The sequence below is a fragment of the Palaemon carinicauda genome, chromosome 4 (assembly GCF_036898095.1).
Source record: "Palaemon carinicauda isolate YSFRI2023 chromosome 4, ASM3689809v2, whole genome shotgun sequence".
In the NCBI taxonomy this organism is placed as follows: domain Eukaryota; kingdom Metazoa; phylum Arthropoda; class Malacostraca; order Decapoda; family Palaemonidae; genus Palaemon; species Palaemon carinicauda.
The window spans coordinates 92,785,686-92,803,311 of NC_090728.1; the positions used below are offsets into that span (position 1 = coordinate 92,785,686).

Below are 17,626 nucleotides of genomic sequence, written 5' to 3' on the forward strand. Positions count from 1 at the left end.
CTTTTTATCTCTTGTTGCTCATGAATATTGAATGGTCTCCTAGGCCCCAGTGTCAAACCTTTTGGCCCAAATTCATTAAAAAGAAATTGTTCCATCACTAAATACAAACCAACGCTATTTATAGGGGATATTGCTTTCAGCGATGTTGAAAGACAAGCCATTAGATTTTTAGCGATAGTTAACCACCCGCTCGCTAGTTAGCGAGGTTGTGGCGGGTAGTAGCTACTCCTCTCACTCGCACACCTGGGTTGAGAGCCCACTTTGCTTATGGCTTCGGTGGAGAACGGATGTTATCGCTTTTCTCCTTCACCATTGTTGACTTGCCATTATCTAGAAATCTTTTGTTTTGCTTTTTCTTTTCAGTGTGTATGTGTGTGTGCTCTCTTTTTGGCTGTCTTAATGCAGACCTGCCCCGGACCTGAGGGCCGCTCTTGTTGGACCTTTATGCCGTCCGTTGATACGGACCTGCATTAGTTTTGTCTCGCTTGCAGAGGGCGGCGGTGAGACGAGGAGAACATCTACCCTGAATGCCGGAAGTGGTCTGCCTCCCAGTGAGAGAAGTTTGGGCACTCCTCAGCTCTTGTCACCTCGGGCGCAGCTCTCATCTAGAAATCGTCCGCTTGACGAGTCGTCAGCCTCGAAGACAGCCTGCTGGCTCCTGACCCTCGCCTAAGTTATCAGACTCTCCCCAGACTCGCCGTTTGCCAGCCTTGTGGCGTTTGCCAGTCCAACATCTCTCTCCGACCTCTCACCACCGAACAGCTGTTCATGGTTTGCCAGCTACCATTGAATCGCCAGATTCTCCGACTGCTTGTCAAGCTCCCACAGCTCGCGATTCTTCGACTGTCCACAGTCCTTCCGCGTCTCTTGGTGCACCTGTGACTCGTCTGGGTGTTCAACATTCTCTGGCTTCTCGCCGATCGCCAACGGTTCACTGCTATTCACTGTCGTTAGCCAACAACTCGCCGTTCTCCTAAGACTCAGGGATCGGTAATTAACCGCATTATCCTGCTCGCTACTGGCCACCCTCTCACCGTTTGCCTGCTATGCGCTGTTCACCAGCAGTTTGTTAATTGACACCTGCTCGCCATTCTCCTGTGAGTCACCGCTCGCCGGTTCCCAAGCAATCTCCAATCAGTCATCTCTTGCCAGAACGTTGTTGTTCAACGGAATGCCGTCGTTCACCGGAGAGGAGACAGTCTTCCATGCATTCTCCTTTGCAAGCTTCTCATCGCTCGGCGGGGCATCGGCACTCTCCATCCCGCTGTTCGCCCGCATCTCATAGAGGTTTATCCTCTCGTTCTCCGGCCCGCAAGCGCTGACCATCACGTTCTTCTAGAAGAACATCTCGCAGAAAGGACGACTCCCAACGGTCTCCCCTTTGGAAAGTCCTGACTTTCAAGGTGCCTAAGGAAGCAGCAAACCAACCTGTTCCTTTCCCCTGTAAGATGGAACCTATAAAGCTGTAGCCATCCGCTTCTTTTCCCCGGTTGTCAATTGATTCAGGTAGGAATGTTCCTCCTTTTCAGAAACCCTCTCTATTTCAATCCTCTGAGGGGATCTTTCAGCCAGTGCCGCTGTGGGACACGAACCGTGGTTTAACGGCCTGGTTAGGGCTGTCCACCAGGCCTTTGTTAAAGATATTCCTCCCATTCTACCATCCAGGACACCCAGGATTCCGCTGGAAAAGTCATCCTCTCCTCCAGCGGACCCAAGGCGGAAACCCACAGTTCCTCCTCTTCGAGAACCCCTGGCATCTTCCTCCTCTCCCCTGAAGAGGCAGTGAGGATTACCGGAACGGCTGGACTCGCCCCAGGAACAGGCTGACACCGATATTGTTGTGCCCACTCCTCCTCGAGTATTCTCTCACCCTCTTCCAGCTAGCCAAGAGTCTCTTCCTCTTACAGAAGAGTCTTTGGTGGGGGCTTTCTGCCCCTCTCCCATAGAAATAGTTCCGCTGGAGCTTCGACCGGCCTCCAAATCCTTACGGTAAGATGTCTCTGCACAGGCAGGTGAGACTCGAAGGGAAGATCTTTTGAGATATTCACTTCTGGAGGTTTTCTTTATTCCTCGGAAGGAGCTGAAAGACGCTAAGACGCTACCCGTCTTCAGCAAATACTTCTAGACCTTCAGAAGCTCCAAGGAGACCATCTCCAAATTCTGCAGGGTCGTCAGCAGGCGACACCCATCATGCAACGGATGACCTCGACCCACACCGCGATGATATCTCATGGGTAGATGACATTGATGACGACGACAACCATTTACCTAAAGTTGCTAGTTCAAAGCTTTTGCAGGTTGAACAGATGGAGTCAGAGTATGCCTTCTGGTGGGTCTTGGCCTGCATGAAGGCCATCAATGGGTTATCTGGCCAGGCAGTGGCTCCTCAAGAGGCAAAGACATGGTCTTGGACCATGTCTACAGCACTCAGAAGCCCCCAAGACCACTGCGGCTTTGTCCTGGTCTAAAGGTCTGACCGGTTCCTCCAGCTCCCTCCAGACAGGCTCATCCTCAAAATTCTTCAGCAGTCATTTGTGCAGCAGAGGAGGTACTTCAGAAATGCATCTAGACCACTCGTGACAGGCACTGACCAGGGGACTCTCCTTCGAGAGATTCTCAGGTCTCTAGGTCTCATTTTCTGTCACAGATAACCTAAATCAGGAGAAGGTGTCGAAGTACGCCATGCAGGCTACTTCGTGGCTGGATCTCTGGTTGAGATCAGTGGGACACATTATGAGGACCAAGAACTGGCCCAAGGGGAGCTCAAGGACAGCGATGGAAACCTTTCTACAATCAGGAACTCGATTCATTGAGTTCCTTTCTCACCATTCGTGAATTTGCAGGTGAACACAATTTTGCGATGAAGGGACTCAGTGGTAGAAAGGTTCCATTGTCAGGTCCGGCACAACAAAGTCATGAGACTGAGGACTCATCTCTGGAGGGTTCCTCCCTGTTCAGCCCGAAAGACATCAAGCGGGCTGCGGAGAGATGGAGGAAGTCCAACCAGAAATCCCTTCTTCTTATGGCCTTGTTTATATAATTTCTTAATTTGTTTAAAATATCTTCTTGATGAATATTACATCATCACCAATATGTTACAGGGTATCATAGTTTTCATACAGTTCGTTTATAGCCATTGTTATTAGTTATCATAGAAATACGTTCTGTCTCTCTCTTTCTCTATGCGTGTGTACGTATGGGCGCACGCGTACGGATAGTTCATACAGTATTTAATTTTTAGTTCATTATTATGCATTCATATTTCATGTGACATTGTTGTGTTTAATTGTGGTTTATCTAAGCATGTTTGTATTCTACTTTTCAATTTTGAGAGCTTTTCAGTAGTCAAAATACATTTGTTTACTTTTGGTGGGCATCAGATGATCTCAAGGTCATGCTACCGTATTGCGATTAAGAGAAACACACGGAGCATTGTTTAAATAATTTTTTTAGCTTATTTGAAATATCCTCATAATGAATATTACATCAGCACCAATATGTTATAGGATATCAGTTTCCTTACATTTCGTTTATAGCGCTTGTCATTAGTTATCATATGAATATCTCTCTCTCTCTCTCTCTCTCTCTCTCTCTCTCTCTCTCTCTCTCTCTCTCTCTCTCTCTCTCTCTCTCTCTCTCTCTCTCTCTCATTAGAAATTCTTTGTATCGTTATTCGATGTTTCGATTATGGGAATAGTAATTAATATTACTTGGTAACGCATCAAAAGGAAATCACTTGATTTGCACTTGCCTTCTGCCAGAAAGATAACGTTATCAGACTTATTTACTTAAATTTATGTTAAGTACAGTACGGTAGTACAATTATCATAACAACTTATACAGAACACTGAAACATTTAATATTGTCACTCAATATTTCGATGATGGGAATAGTAAATAAGATTACATGGTAACACACCGAAAGGAAATAATTCGGTTAGTTAACGCGCCTTCCTCTTGAGATATGACGTCTCAGGACATGTGACGTGAACCTGACAGAGAATGAATTGCCAAAAATGTAAAACCCTTTTCTTTTTTCTTGTAAGAAAAACAAGTAATATTGACTTCCAAGCAAAAGTACAGTAATGCCTCACAACACGAAATTAATTCATTCTGGAGTGGCTTTCGTTTCGTGTTATGAGTCGCAATTTACTTGTAAATCGCCTAATTCATTCCAAACCCAACAAAAAACCCACATTAAGTTTTATAATAAAGCTACATTATAACCACAATACTATTCTTTACAGCCAAATATATTTGAACCATTCAATATACCTAAACTAACTGTTAATACCTGTAAATTTAGTAGTTATTAGAATGTAATGCAATAATATATGGAAAATAATACAATACATACAGTACAATGCTGTACATATGCAAAGTATAGAGTACCATAGGTACTGTACTATTAAAGTTACCCCCTACTATAGAGAGATACATTTTTATTGTGAGAACAACCCATTTTCTTCTTATTTTTAATAGGTAACTATTTTATTCTCTGCCTGGCTGCCAAATCTTTTCTTATCTTGAAACATTTTTTGCAATGTGTCATAAAAATATTTGCATCTCGTTTCGCAGCATGAAAATTTTGTAAGCAGATTTTTAAATATTTAACTTAGCCGGTGAATATATAATAGCTGCTGCTCCAGCGGCTCGACAGAAAAACACACAAAAACTCGCGAGCGATCGCTATGAAGGTTGCGGGTGTGCCCACCAGCGCCAACTATCGGCCAGATACCGCATATGCATGTAAACAAGCCTCAATTCTTCTCTGTTGGCCTTAACGACAAGACGTATCATTACTCGCTGTATAACCTGGAGTTTTCTCAACATATTTGGTGAAGTACTTCATTTTGGTTAGAGCTTTCGCAGTGCAGGTGTTTTTTCCTCAACTTAAACTCTTGAACTCTTTGTTGGACAGATTTAATTGTTGATGACTTGGATTGTTTTTTTGGACTTTCTTTGACTAATTCAAAATGGCTGACGCTTCTCAAGCCCCTAGATTTCGTAAGTGTAATGCTAGGGATTGCAATAGGCGTCTTCCAAAGGCATCTCTCTGTGTGTTCTAATTGTCGGGGTAAAACCTGTCAATTAGGAGATCGGTGTGAGGAATGCGTGGGCCTTTCGGAATTCGATTGGCTCGAATATGACAAATATTCTCGTAAGCTAGAGAGAGATAGGGTGAGGAGGAGTTCCTCTAGATCAGTAGATTTTACCTCTCCCCATGCCCCTGAACCTAATCCTTCCCCTGTAGTGGTTGTGCCTGAACCCCCTACTGGCACTCAGGAACCATCAATGCAGGACATGTTACGTGCCATTCATGCTTTGGGTGAAAGAGTTGAGTCATTAGCTACAGATCGTAATCAACTCATGGCGGACGTTAAAGAGCTAAAGTGTCAGAGTGCCATAGCGGAAAATCGTGGGAAAGTGATTAGTGCGCAAAGTGTTTTCAGTGTTGCGACCGAGGGTTCGTCTGTTCGTGCCTTTCGTTTGCCTAGTCCGAGACCTCTTGCAAGCTCCCAAGCCCAGGGGAGAAGTAATGTCGTACGACTTATGGGTTCGAGAGGCCTTGATCAGCGAACAGACGTTCCCTCTATGGTAACAGGCGTGTCTCATCAAGACCGCCCCTACCATAAGACGAGAGAGACCATTTTCTCCTCGTCATCCGAAGGCTTTTCGCATAAGAAACCGTGGAGCAAGGTTTCAAGGCCCTTGAAGCGAAAGTCGGTCCCTTCAGGACAGGTCCAGCGTCCTGGTTGTAGCCATTGGGACAGCTCTGACCCCTTACAGTCATCGGAAGACTGCTCGCCGCCTAAGCAGCAACGTTACACAGGCTCAGAGAGTCTTGGTGTAGGCAAGGTTGTGCAGTCTCAGGCGTTAACCCCGTCTTTTACCGCACCCATTCCCGTTGATCCTAAATGGGTTGTACTGCAAGACATGCAGATCAAGCTCGCCTCCCTTATGGAAGACTATTCTGCCGAAAAGGTTCACGATGATCCTTGCCGCTTAGCTAATCGAGATCCTGGCCTTCAGCCGCCAAAACGAGCCTTTGCTCGTCCTGTTGACGTTGGCGTTGCTAAGTCATGTCAATCACGCTTTGTAGAGCCTCACTCGATGCAGTCACGTGTTGACTTTCAGCCGCTTATGGACGTTCAGCCACTTCCTAATGCTCTTGTTGACGTTCAGGACGTTCTCCAACCAGCGGAGTTGACTTGTTTTGACGCTGAGCGTCAACCACCGCAGTCTAGAGTTGTTTTGACTGCTCAGTTTAGGCAGTCAAAACAGTCTCGAGTTGACGTCGAGCGTCCTCCCGCTCCTGTTGTTGTTGACAGTCAGGCTGTTAAACAGTTACATGACGTAGCGTCCTGGACTGCTACTAATGCACCAGTACGTGTGGACTCTGCGTGTCAAGCATTGCCAACCCCTTTGCTTGTTACTCAGCAGTTGTCGGATGAAGATCCTTCAGATGAGGACGTTGCTGACCCTCATCATGATGATCATCCTTCGGATGTAGACGAACCTAGAACGGTTCCTCCTTCAATGGACTTTAAGAAAGTCATGTTAATTTTCAAGGAGCTTTTTCCCGATCACTTTGTCACTGTTGCTCCTCGTTCGCCACCGTCTGAGTTTGCTCTAGGCTTACCTGCTAACATGCCAGCCTTTACTAAGCTAGTGCTCTCTCGCTCTTCCAAGAGAGCTTTACGACTTTTAGGCGACTGGTTGGATACCAGGAGGAGTTTGGGGAAGACGGCCTTTGCCTTCCCTCCGTCAAAGTTCTCGTCTAGATCGAGCGTCTGGTATGCCACGGGAGAAGTTCTCGGCTTGGGAGTCCCTGCCTCTGCCCAGGGTGACTTCTCAAGCCTCGTAGACTCTCCCCGCCGCCTAGCCATGAGACGCTCGAAGATTAGTTGGTCCTCCTCGGACCTTGACCATCTGCTGAAAGGCGTATACAGGGCCTTTGAAGTTTTCAACTTCCTTGACTGGTCATTGGGAGCTTTAAGTAGGAAAATCTCATCGGCTGATAGAGATGTTTCCTTACTGATAATGTCATGTATGGATAAAGCCATCCGCGATGGTTCCAATGAGCTCGCCTCCTCTTTTACGTCGGGAGTCTTAAAGAAGCGAGAGTCCCTTTGCTCTTTTCTTTCGGCAGGAGTTACTCCCTGTCAGAGATCAGAACTGCTCTTTGCTCCCTTATCAAAGTTTTTGTTTCCGCAACAATTGGTTAAGGACATAGCTTCTTCGCTTGTGCAGAAGGACACCCATGACTTGATGGCGTCCTCTGCTCGCAAGGGGACTCCTTCTACATCCTTTGCTGTAAGACCCAGGATCGACACTCCGGCATCCAGATTTATCCCGCCCTTTCGTGGCAGAGCTCCCAGCAGGGGAAGTACTCGTGCCGAGGGAAAGAGAGGAAAGAAGAGAGGAGCCAAGTCCTCACGTGGCAGAGTCTGACTGCCCACAGCCTCAGACAGCAGTAGGAGCCAGATTGAAGAGCTTCTGGCAGGCCTGGGAGAAGAGGGGCGCAGACCAACAGTCTGTTCGGTTGCTCAGAGAGGGGTACAAAATTCCGTTTGTACGCAAACCTCCTCTAGCGACAACCCCCATCGACCTCTCTCCCAGGTACCTAGAGGAGTCAAAGAGACAAGCCCTAAACCTAGAAGTGTCTCTGTTGCTAGAGAAGGGAGCGGTGGTGAAAGTCTCGGACCTTCAATCACCGGGGTTTTACAACCGTCTCTTCCTAGTCCCAAAGAAGACAGGAGGTTGGAGACCGGTGCTAGACGTCAGTGCGCTCAACGTCTTTGTTACGAAAACAAAGTTCACTATGGAGACCACGAAGTCAGTCTTAGCAGCGGTCAGAAAGGGAGACTGGATGGTCTCTCTCGACCTACGAGATGCGTACTTCCACATTCCTATACACCCAGATTCCCAACCGTTTCTGAGGTTTGTTTTCATGAATGTGGTATACCAGTTTCGGGCCCTGTGCTTTGGCCTAAGTCCTGCTCCTCTCGTGTTTACGAGGCTTATGAGGAATGTGGCAAAATTCCTCCATTTATCGGGAATCCGAGCCTCCCTGTACTTGGACGACTGGCTTCTCAGAGCTTCGTCCAGTCATCGCTGTCTGCAGGATCTTCATTGGACATTGGATCTGGCCAAGGAATTGGGACTTTTGGTCAACCTAGAAAAGTCCCAGCTGATTCCATCCCAAACTATACTGTATTTAGGGATGGAGATTCGCAGTCCAGTTTTTCGGGCTTTTCCGTCTGCCACCCGAATAGATCAAGCCCTGCTCAAAGTCCAACTGATATTGAAGAGAGAACGGTGCTCAGTCAGGAATTGGATGAGTCTAGTAGGAACTCTTTCATCCCTGGAGCAGTTTGTCTCGCTAGGAAGACTATACCTTCGGCCTCTCCAGTTCCATCTAGCCTTTCACTGGAACAAGGACAAGACGTTAGAGACGGTCTCAATCCCGGTCTCCGAACCAGTAAAGGCATGCCTGAAATGGTGGAACAACAATATCAGTCTGAGAGAGGGACTTTCCCTAGCAGTTCAGAACCCAAACCACGTACTATTCTCAGACGCGTCGGATTTGGGTTGGGGTGCGACCCTGGACGGTCGGGAATGCTCAGGTCTGTGGACCTCAAGTCAGAGGAGCATGCACATCAACGGCAAGGAGCTTTTGGCAGTCCACTTGGCCTTGATGAAATTCGAAAGTCTCCTTCGAAACAAAGTGGTAGAGATCAACTCCGACAATACCACAGCCTTGGCGTACATCTCCAAGCAAGGAGGCACCCACTCCCTCACGCTGTACGAGATCGCAAGGGACCTGCTCATTTGGTCAAGAGATCGAGGCATCTCCCTGTTAACGAGGTTTATCCAGGGCGACTTGAACGTCTTAGCAGACTGTCTCAGTCGGAGGGGTCAGGTAATTCCTACGGAATGGACCCTCCACAAGGACGTGTGCAAGAGTCTTTGGGCGACTTGGGGTCAACCCACCATAGACCTCTTTGCCACCTCGATGACCAAGAGACTTCCAATCTATTGTTCTCCAGTCCCAGACCCAGCAGCAATACACATAGACGCATTTCTCCTAGATTGGTCTCATCTGGACTTATATGCATTCCCACCATTCAAGATTGTCAACAAGGTACTGCAGAAGTTCGCCTCTCACGAAGGGACAAGGTTGACGTTGGTTGCTCCCCTCTGGCCCGCGAGAGAGTGGTTCACCGAGGTACTTCGATGGCTGGTAGACTTTCCAAGAAGTCTTCCTCTAAGGGTAGATCTGTTACGTCAGCCCCACGTAAAGAATGTCCATCAAAGCCTCCCCGCTCTTCGTCTGACTGCCTTCAGACTATCGAAAGACTCTCAAGAGCTCGAGGCTTTTCGAAGGAGGCAGCCAGTGCGATTGCAAGAGCGAGGAGAGCTTCTACCATTAGAGTATACCAGTCGAAGTGGGAAGTCTTTCGAGACTGGTGCAAGTCAGCATCTGTGTCCTCGTCCAGTACCTCTGTAGCCCAAATCGCAGATTTTCTTTTACATCTTAGAAAGGTTCGCTCCCTCTCAGCTCCCACGATTAAGGGCTACAGGAGCATGTTGGCTTCGGTCTTTCGGCATAGAGGCTTAGATCTTTCCAATAATAAAGATCTCCAAGATCTCCTTAAGTCTTTCGAGACCTCTAAGGAACGTCGTTTGGCAACTCCTGGATGGAACTTAGACGTGGTCCTAAGGTTCCTCATGTCAGACAGGTTTGAGCCATTACATTCAGCCTCCCTGAAGGATCTCACCCTCAAGACACTTTTCCTAGTGTGCTTGGCTTCGGCTAAAAGGGTCAGTGAACTGCATGCCGTCAGTAAGAACATCGGCTTTTCTACAGAAAAAGCCACTTGTTCACTTCAACTTGGTTTCCTGGCCAAAAATGAACTGCCTTCTCGTCCTTGGCCTAAATCTTTTGATATTCCTTGCTTATCAGAGATCGTAGGCAACGAACTGGAAAGAGTATTATGTCCTGTTAGAGCTCTTAAGTTCTATTTAGCTCGTACTAAGTCATTACGAGGTAAATCTGAGGCATTATGGTGCTCAGTTAAGAAACCATCATTGCCTATGTCAAAGAATGCTTTGTCATATTTTATCAGATTTTTAATACGAGAAGCTCATTCTCACTTGAATGAGAAAGACCGATGTTTGCTTAAGGTTAAGACGCACGAAGTTAGAGCTATAGCAACCTCCGTGGCCTTCAAGCAAAATAGATCTCTGCAAAGTATTATGGACGCAACTTTTTGGAGAAGCAAGTCAGTGTTCGCGTCATTTTACTTAGAAGGTGTCCAGACTCTTTACGAGGACTGCTACACACTGGGTCCATTCGTTGCAGCGAGTGCAGTAGTGGGTGAGGGTTCTACCACTACATTACCCTAATTCCAATATCCTTTTTAATCTGTCTCTTGAAATGTTTTTAATATTGTTTTTTTGGGTTGTACGGAAAGCTAAGAAGCCTTTCGCATCCTGGTTGATTTGGCGGGTGGTCAAAGTCATTTCTTGAGAGCGCCCAGATTAGGGGTTTGATGAGGTCCTGTTTGTATGGGTTGCAGCCCTTGATACTTCAGCTCCTGACTGTCTTTCAGCATCCTAAGAGGATTGCTGGGCTTCGTGAGGAAGACAGACTTACAAGGCAGAGTAATCGTCTAAGTCAACTTCCTTACCAGGTACCTATATATTTGGGTTTTGTTATATTATAACTGTCAAAAACTCTAAGCATAGCCTATACGCTGTAAACTTAATTAACTCTGGTCTCTACCCACCACCTTGGGTGTGAATCAGCTATTATATATTCACCGGCTAAGTTAAATATTTAAAAATGATATTTTAATTATAAAATAAATTTTTGAATATACTTACCCGGTGAATATATAAATTAAAGGCCCTCCCTTCCTCCCCAATAGAGACGCAGCGGGACGAGAAGAATTGAGGCTTGTTTACATGCATATGTGGTATCTGGCCGATAGTTGGCGCTGGTGGGCACACCCGCAACCTTCATAGCGATCGCTCGCGAGTTTTTGTGGGTTTTTCTGTCGAGCCGCTGGAGCAGCAGCTATTATATATTCACCGGGTAAGTATATTCAAAAATTTATTTTATAATTAAAATATCATTTTTTCATGAAGAGAGGTATAACTATTTCATTTTTATAATGGAAAAGAAAATATGCACGTCGCACGCAAGATACAAACCTTCTGCTCTTTAACATAGCATTGTTATTTCAGCGGAACTGAAAACTAGTCGAAGCTGAAGTTAACAAGGGTTTAACTACCCTTCGCTAGTTCGCGGGATTTGCAGGGTGTGTTTACCCACTGCTCCCACCAGTACTGGTGACTAACCGTCACTTTTTATTTCAGCTTTGTAGAGTGTAGACGTGTCTCACTCTCTCGTTAACCTAAACTGGCTGGATCTTTTTTTTTTTTTTTTTTTTTAGGTGTGCCTGCCCATTAGGTTCAACCATGCTAGTGTGTCCAGGCCATGGTGATACTAAGACTGTGGTGTGGAATTATACAGATAACACTTGTGCCGGGTGTACATAGTACACAGTGTTGATAGTATACAACACTTACAGAATTTATATTGGGGAAATTTATCAAAATTTTCATTTAAAAGTGGCACTCATCATTTCTTACCTTTCAGGGAGAAAAAAAGATATTTTCTGTATATGTTGCATGTATAATTCCTTTAACGTGTTACATTTGTTACACTCGTTTTCCATTTAGTCATTTATTCGAAATAAATGTCTATTAGAATGTAATTGCGTCCTATTTCGCCCTGCAATTTGCACATTAAATATGCCAGAGTTCTTGTACTTATTTATTTAAGTAAACCTCATATCATTGTATGCTTACAAACAATAGATATAGTTGACACATATTGTTCTGACAATATATACAAACCATGAGACTGTTTGTATATCTGGTGGATACTTATGTATGTTCATACAATATATGCTAACCTTGAGGCCCCTTTTCTACTGTCTAGTATAACTTCCCTGCAGGGGGCAGGAAGCACTAACATTGTCTATGATTAGTGGTAATGACGGATAACGGTAACGTCATTTGTCTCAATGGTTCAGAGGACCATAGAAAATTGTCCCAAGGTTAAGGCACCTACGAAAATCCACAGATACAGTAATTCTCTGGTAAACTTCCATCAGGACGACATGGCTTGAGCCCAAAAAACGGATTTTGAGCGAAGCGAAAAATCTATTTTTGGATGTGATAGCCATGTCGTCCTTATAGACCCGCCCTCCTTTACTATAGAAAAGGCCTTAGCAGGATCCCTCCCGAAACTACTATATCTGTAGCACCATGCTCAATGCTACAAGGAATAACCGCCATCTTGAATATGGCGCTATCTTGATACTCGATAGTAGTATGGGAAATAGGGTAACCTTGATAACGGCTCCCCTTCCAAATTTGCCACTCTTCCCCCTCGAGGCGAAAACGCTATTCGGGGTGAAGATCGCTATGTGTCTTATCAAGCATACGTCCTCTGATTATGCGATATCCTTAAGAGAAAATTTAAGGATATTCGCGCCAGGAGTTAGAATTCTGGAGACCTAAAGGTAAATTCTCTGGGAATATCACTGTAGTTCAAATATCCCTTGGAAGATACTTATAGAAACCTTCCATCAGGACGACATGGCTATCTCACCCAAAAAGAGATTTTTCGCTTCGCTCAAAATCCATTAATTAGATACCTTGAATTTTGGGTAAGATTTGAGAAAAGAAGCAAATAACACATAAATTCTAAATTGATGGGTGAGGAGGGGACAGGTTATGTGGTGAAAAGAAACGCTTACTATTATTTACATAAATAAAAAAATATTTATTTCTGAATGGAAAAATAAAGATAGTAATTATAAACAAATTCTGAAAAAATATCACGGTTGAAAAAAAATTATTCCACATTAAGTTATAATTGCCATGAAAATGATAAAATCCTTGTTTTGCATTAAAACTTTATACTATTAAACACAATAACCAAAGGTGTCATAGTATAAGGAATAAAGTCACTAGGGTCAGGTTATACAGGAAGCCACACGTCTAAGAAAACAAGATAAGAAAAATAGAAAAAATCCTTCTTCAAATTACCATCCCATCGGGTCCCAGATACAAAACCTACATTGTACGCATTAACATCACGACAGAGCCTTTACAGTCAAGGTACATAAGAAAGCTTCAGTCTAAGAAGAACTCTGCAACATTGCAGTTCACTATTTAGACAGTAAGTCAGCAGGGTCTCGATATCGACTGTCCTTGAAGTTTCATGGCTACTCTGACATGTTATACTCCACTTTGTGGTCACTTGTTTCTGGGACCTAATATATAAGCCTAATCCTGGGACAAATGTGTCACTATATGCAAAGAGGCTCCCAGACTATGACAGGGAAAGGTCTGTCAGGATTCTGGGCACACAATAAAAATCACGTGATTACTGGAATCCAGCCTCTACTCTAGTTTCACTGAAAGGTCCACTTACTGTCTGTGCAGTGTCCTGGGTCAATAAACCCTTTTTTTTTATTTTGAGGACTGAACTTTTCACAGTATTTGAGCCCCCAAGAGTGAAATAGCACAAATGTGTCTATTCACATAAGCACACTAGCAAATTGAAGGTACTGTATATATTTGACTATTATGTGCAATGAGGGGGTTAATCGATCGGTGAAAGATGAGATCAGGAAACCGTTGGGACAAGACCAGATATGAGAGCGTGAGAGACTCATAGATTTAGTAGAAGGAAAATGTAGTGCAGTAGCAATTCAGTGAAACGAGATGTGAAGATTTTCCTGACTCATTGCAAAAAATGTTTCATGCTACGAGACGATGTACAGTACGAGATTTGCCCGACCGCTGAGACTAATTTCAAAATTGGCATGCCGCCATCTGTAAACTTGCCACCGTCCTCCCGTGCTCCCATTGATTATCTCCTTACTCTAATGATGGTTACCTCCATACAATCCTGCTCTCCTATTAGTCGGCATCCATCCCATCATCCATTTACGTATCAGCGTTCCTTGCTCAATTTATTTCGGCAGCGCTAGTGCTAAAATTAAATTTGTGTTTGTGATTTCGCTTTCATGCTTTTAGTTCTCAACTGTATCGTGTTTCATTATTTAACTCGTACATTATTAGCCATAAGTCAAAAGAAAGTTGCTGATGTGCGGGGAAAGAAGAGGATGCTTTCTATAGAGACAAAACTTGAAATAATCAAGGAGCACCAAGAGGAGCTTACGATGGAAGACTTGAAGGAGTTGGAGGCCATGCAATTGAACAAAGTTCAGGAACAGTTTTGAAGCAGCAAGGAGGATGAGGATGACCCTAAGACAACGGCAGAAATTAAGGAGGATCTAGCTTGTTACCATAAAATGGCAGCTTTTGTCGAAGAGACACTTAGATAAGGTTCACACAGGTCGTGCTCTTGAGTATTTAAATGACGTTTGTCTGAGTCATTTTAGGAAAATTTTAAGAACCAGGCAGAAACAATCTTCTTAGAGGGGGAAAGCGAGCGGGCAAAGAGAAATTTTCTTCCAAAAGGCTAACGATTAGCATTAGTGTTTATGTTTTCTGCCACTTGTTAATGTTTTCTCCTGTTAGTCATCCTCCTCGGCCGCCCCACCATTTTGCTCTCGGACATCGCCTAACTCCAAAGGTAAGGTTACACATTTTTGTTAATGTATTTTCCATTTATTGCAGTGTTGTACTGTCTGTGCTAATTATACATTCAATTTACAGATTATTAACGGTTAGTTTATTATTGAATGCATGACATGCCCCACTTATTGAGAAGGTTCCTATTCTCAGTGGCGGTAGGAAACGCTACAAGATTAGGAATGAAGCGGGCGGATGTGACGTCAGTCAAGATGGCGGACAGCTATGGCTGCCATTTGTTTACGTCGCGAGGTACAGTAACAGTAACGCAGGAGGATAACTTTGCAATGGCTCCTCCTATAACTTGCCGCCTTCCCCCTCGAAGCGTAAACGTTATGTGGGGTGCAGATAGCCATGTGGCGTGTCAAGCATATGTCCCCTGTTGATATACGATATCCTAAAGGGAAACCTTTAGGGTACTCGCGCCTGAAGTTAGAATTCTGTGAAACCTTTAGTTTAATTCTCTGGGAAGCTACTGAAGGAACCTTCCATTAGGACGTCATGGCCATCTCACCCAAAAATAGATTTTTCGCTTCCTCAAAATCCGTTTATTTCATTGTATTTAGTTGAGTTTAGCCTTATAAAAATTCAGTATGGTGTTTTTGTAGCGCTTAGAGCAAATTAGGCTATTTACATGTAAAAGTGAACTCGCAATGCGAAAAATCACAGCATGAAAGCCGCTACAGAACCAATTAATTTTGTATTGTGAGGTATTACTGTACTATTTCTCGGCAAGTATGCCAACTAACCGTAAAAATCCTGCATTGGACAGAGGACAATGCGATTGCCCTGTCAGCCTGGTTCATATCAGGCAAAAAGAACATCTTGACAGGCAGTTTGAGCCGAAAGACTCTGATAGTTGGATCCGAATGGTCTTTGAGTCCTCGGAGAGTGAACAAAGTAATGATTTTGTCTGATTTCTCAGGCATAGACCCATTTGCAATGTCCCTAAACCGAAAACTTCCAGTTTGCTGTTTGCCAGTACCGGACCCACAGGTGACATTCCAGGATGCCTTCCAACACCCCTGGGACAACCTGGACGTGTATGCGTTCCCACACACTGGCCCAAGGGAAGTCCTCAACTGGATCACATCAGCAACCAACCTTTAGATGACTCTGATAGCTCCGCTATGGCCGCGGACAGAATGGTACCAAGACCTTATACTGCTGCTGGTGGAGGTTCAGAGGTATTTACCTCTCCTTCTCAACCTGTTGCATAAAACGCACATCCAGATCTAACACAAATCAGTCATATCACTATGACTTTATGCCTAGAGGTTATCTAGCATCTCTTCACTCAGAGAGGGTTTTTATAACTAGTGGCAAAACAGATGTCTTGATACCTTCATAGCCCACGACCTGCAAGATGTAGGTCCCTTGATTCATTCTTTGTAGAACCTGTGGTGGCAGCTCAGCAAGTACCTTTTCTCCCTCACAGGGCTATTAGCAAATGATCAAGAACTGAAGTTACAGATTTAATCTGACGTGAATGGAAAGGAGGACTGGCCTGTTTTCATTTTATTTTCAGCTATCATGGAGCACAGCATTCATATTTCCTGTGTCTGGGTCTTGATTAAACTCTTCCTTATATTTTACCTAGACAGTATCACATTGGTGTTCTACTCTCAGTTTCTACCTTTGCACAGGCTGTTTTCCTGCTGGAATTATCATGCCACTTGTTAACAAGATGTCAGAATGTTCATCTCTTGCTCAGTTGCAGCAATTCTGAGTATTAAAGTTCCACCATAGGGTGATTCGGCTATGAAAAGAACAAGGGTTTGCCTTCTTCTAGGAAAAAATACAAATTTAAAAGTAATATGTGTTTTTCCTAACTATACAAAAGAGTTCTTTACACAAATTTTACCCGCCATCACCTACCCCTGGAAGTCCCATCTGCAATCAAGGTGAAGTTATTGTGAGTGATTGGGGGGCCATGTTCCAGCTTACACTGTCATCTATCTCTCATGCAAAGAATAAGGTGATATAGTTAGGAAAAATATAGATTTCTTTCAAATTGTTGTATAGGTAGTCATCTACTTATGACTTATGTGACTTAAGACTGTTCGACTTTACGGCCAGTTTTTTTCACTGTGATGACATCACAAGTCTGTAGGAAATAGTATACTAATAGGATAACTATTTCTGTAGAAATAATCTATTTTCTTTCCATTTTAAATATAGAATATATTAAGAGAAGTTTTAATACCTGTCGAGTTCCTACTGTATCATATGTCTGGTGAAAACAAGTAGGCAAATCGAGTGATTTTATTTCAATAGGCTATCGATAAATGTTACTATTCCCAAAATCGAACATCGAGTAATGATGCAAAGTATTTCATGGGTCTGTATCTGTTGTTTTGAGTATTATTTTGCATAAATTTGACTCTGCAACTAAGACAAAATCTCATATTTTACACGACTTTCATTTTGTTTCATCTCTGATAGCAGATTGATATTTAATGTATCTAATCTACGAGGCCTTTCTAAAAAGTATCCGACCTTATGCCGAAAAAATATTTCACATACCTGACAGGATTTGGACGTTAATCCCCTTCAAAGTAGTCCCCTTGTGCTTGCACACACTTAGCCCACCGATCCATCCACTGCTGGAAACACCTCTGGAAGTCTTCTTTTGGAATGGTGTTCATCTTCGCCGTCGCGTTCCGCATTATCTCTTCTCTAGTCTCAAAACGGGATCCTTTCAGTGGCATCTTCAATTTTGGAAACAACCAGAAGTCGCAAGAGAGTAGGGAGGTTGGCGAACGACTGGAATTTCATGTTTGGCCAAGAAATGTGGGATCAATTGGGATGAGTGTGCGGGGGCATTGTCGTGATGCAGTTGCCAATTTTTCGCCGTCCACATGTCTGGCCTTTTGCGCCGAACTGCGTCACGGGGACGCCGGAGAACATCTTGATAGTACTCCTTTGTCACTGTTTGT

The 17,626-nt window shown here is 44.2% G+C and overlaps 1 protein-coding gene across 1 annotated transcript in view; it reads left to right on the top strand.

Moving 5' to 3' along the window:
- Positions 1 to 17,626, top strand: part of LOC137640061 (recQ-like DNA helicase Blm) — a 394,741-nt gene that overhangs the window by 187,878 nt on the left and 189,237 nt on the right. The window lies entirely within an intron of this gene.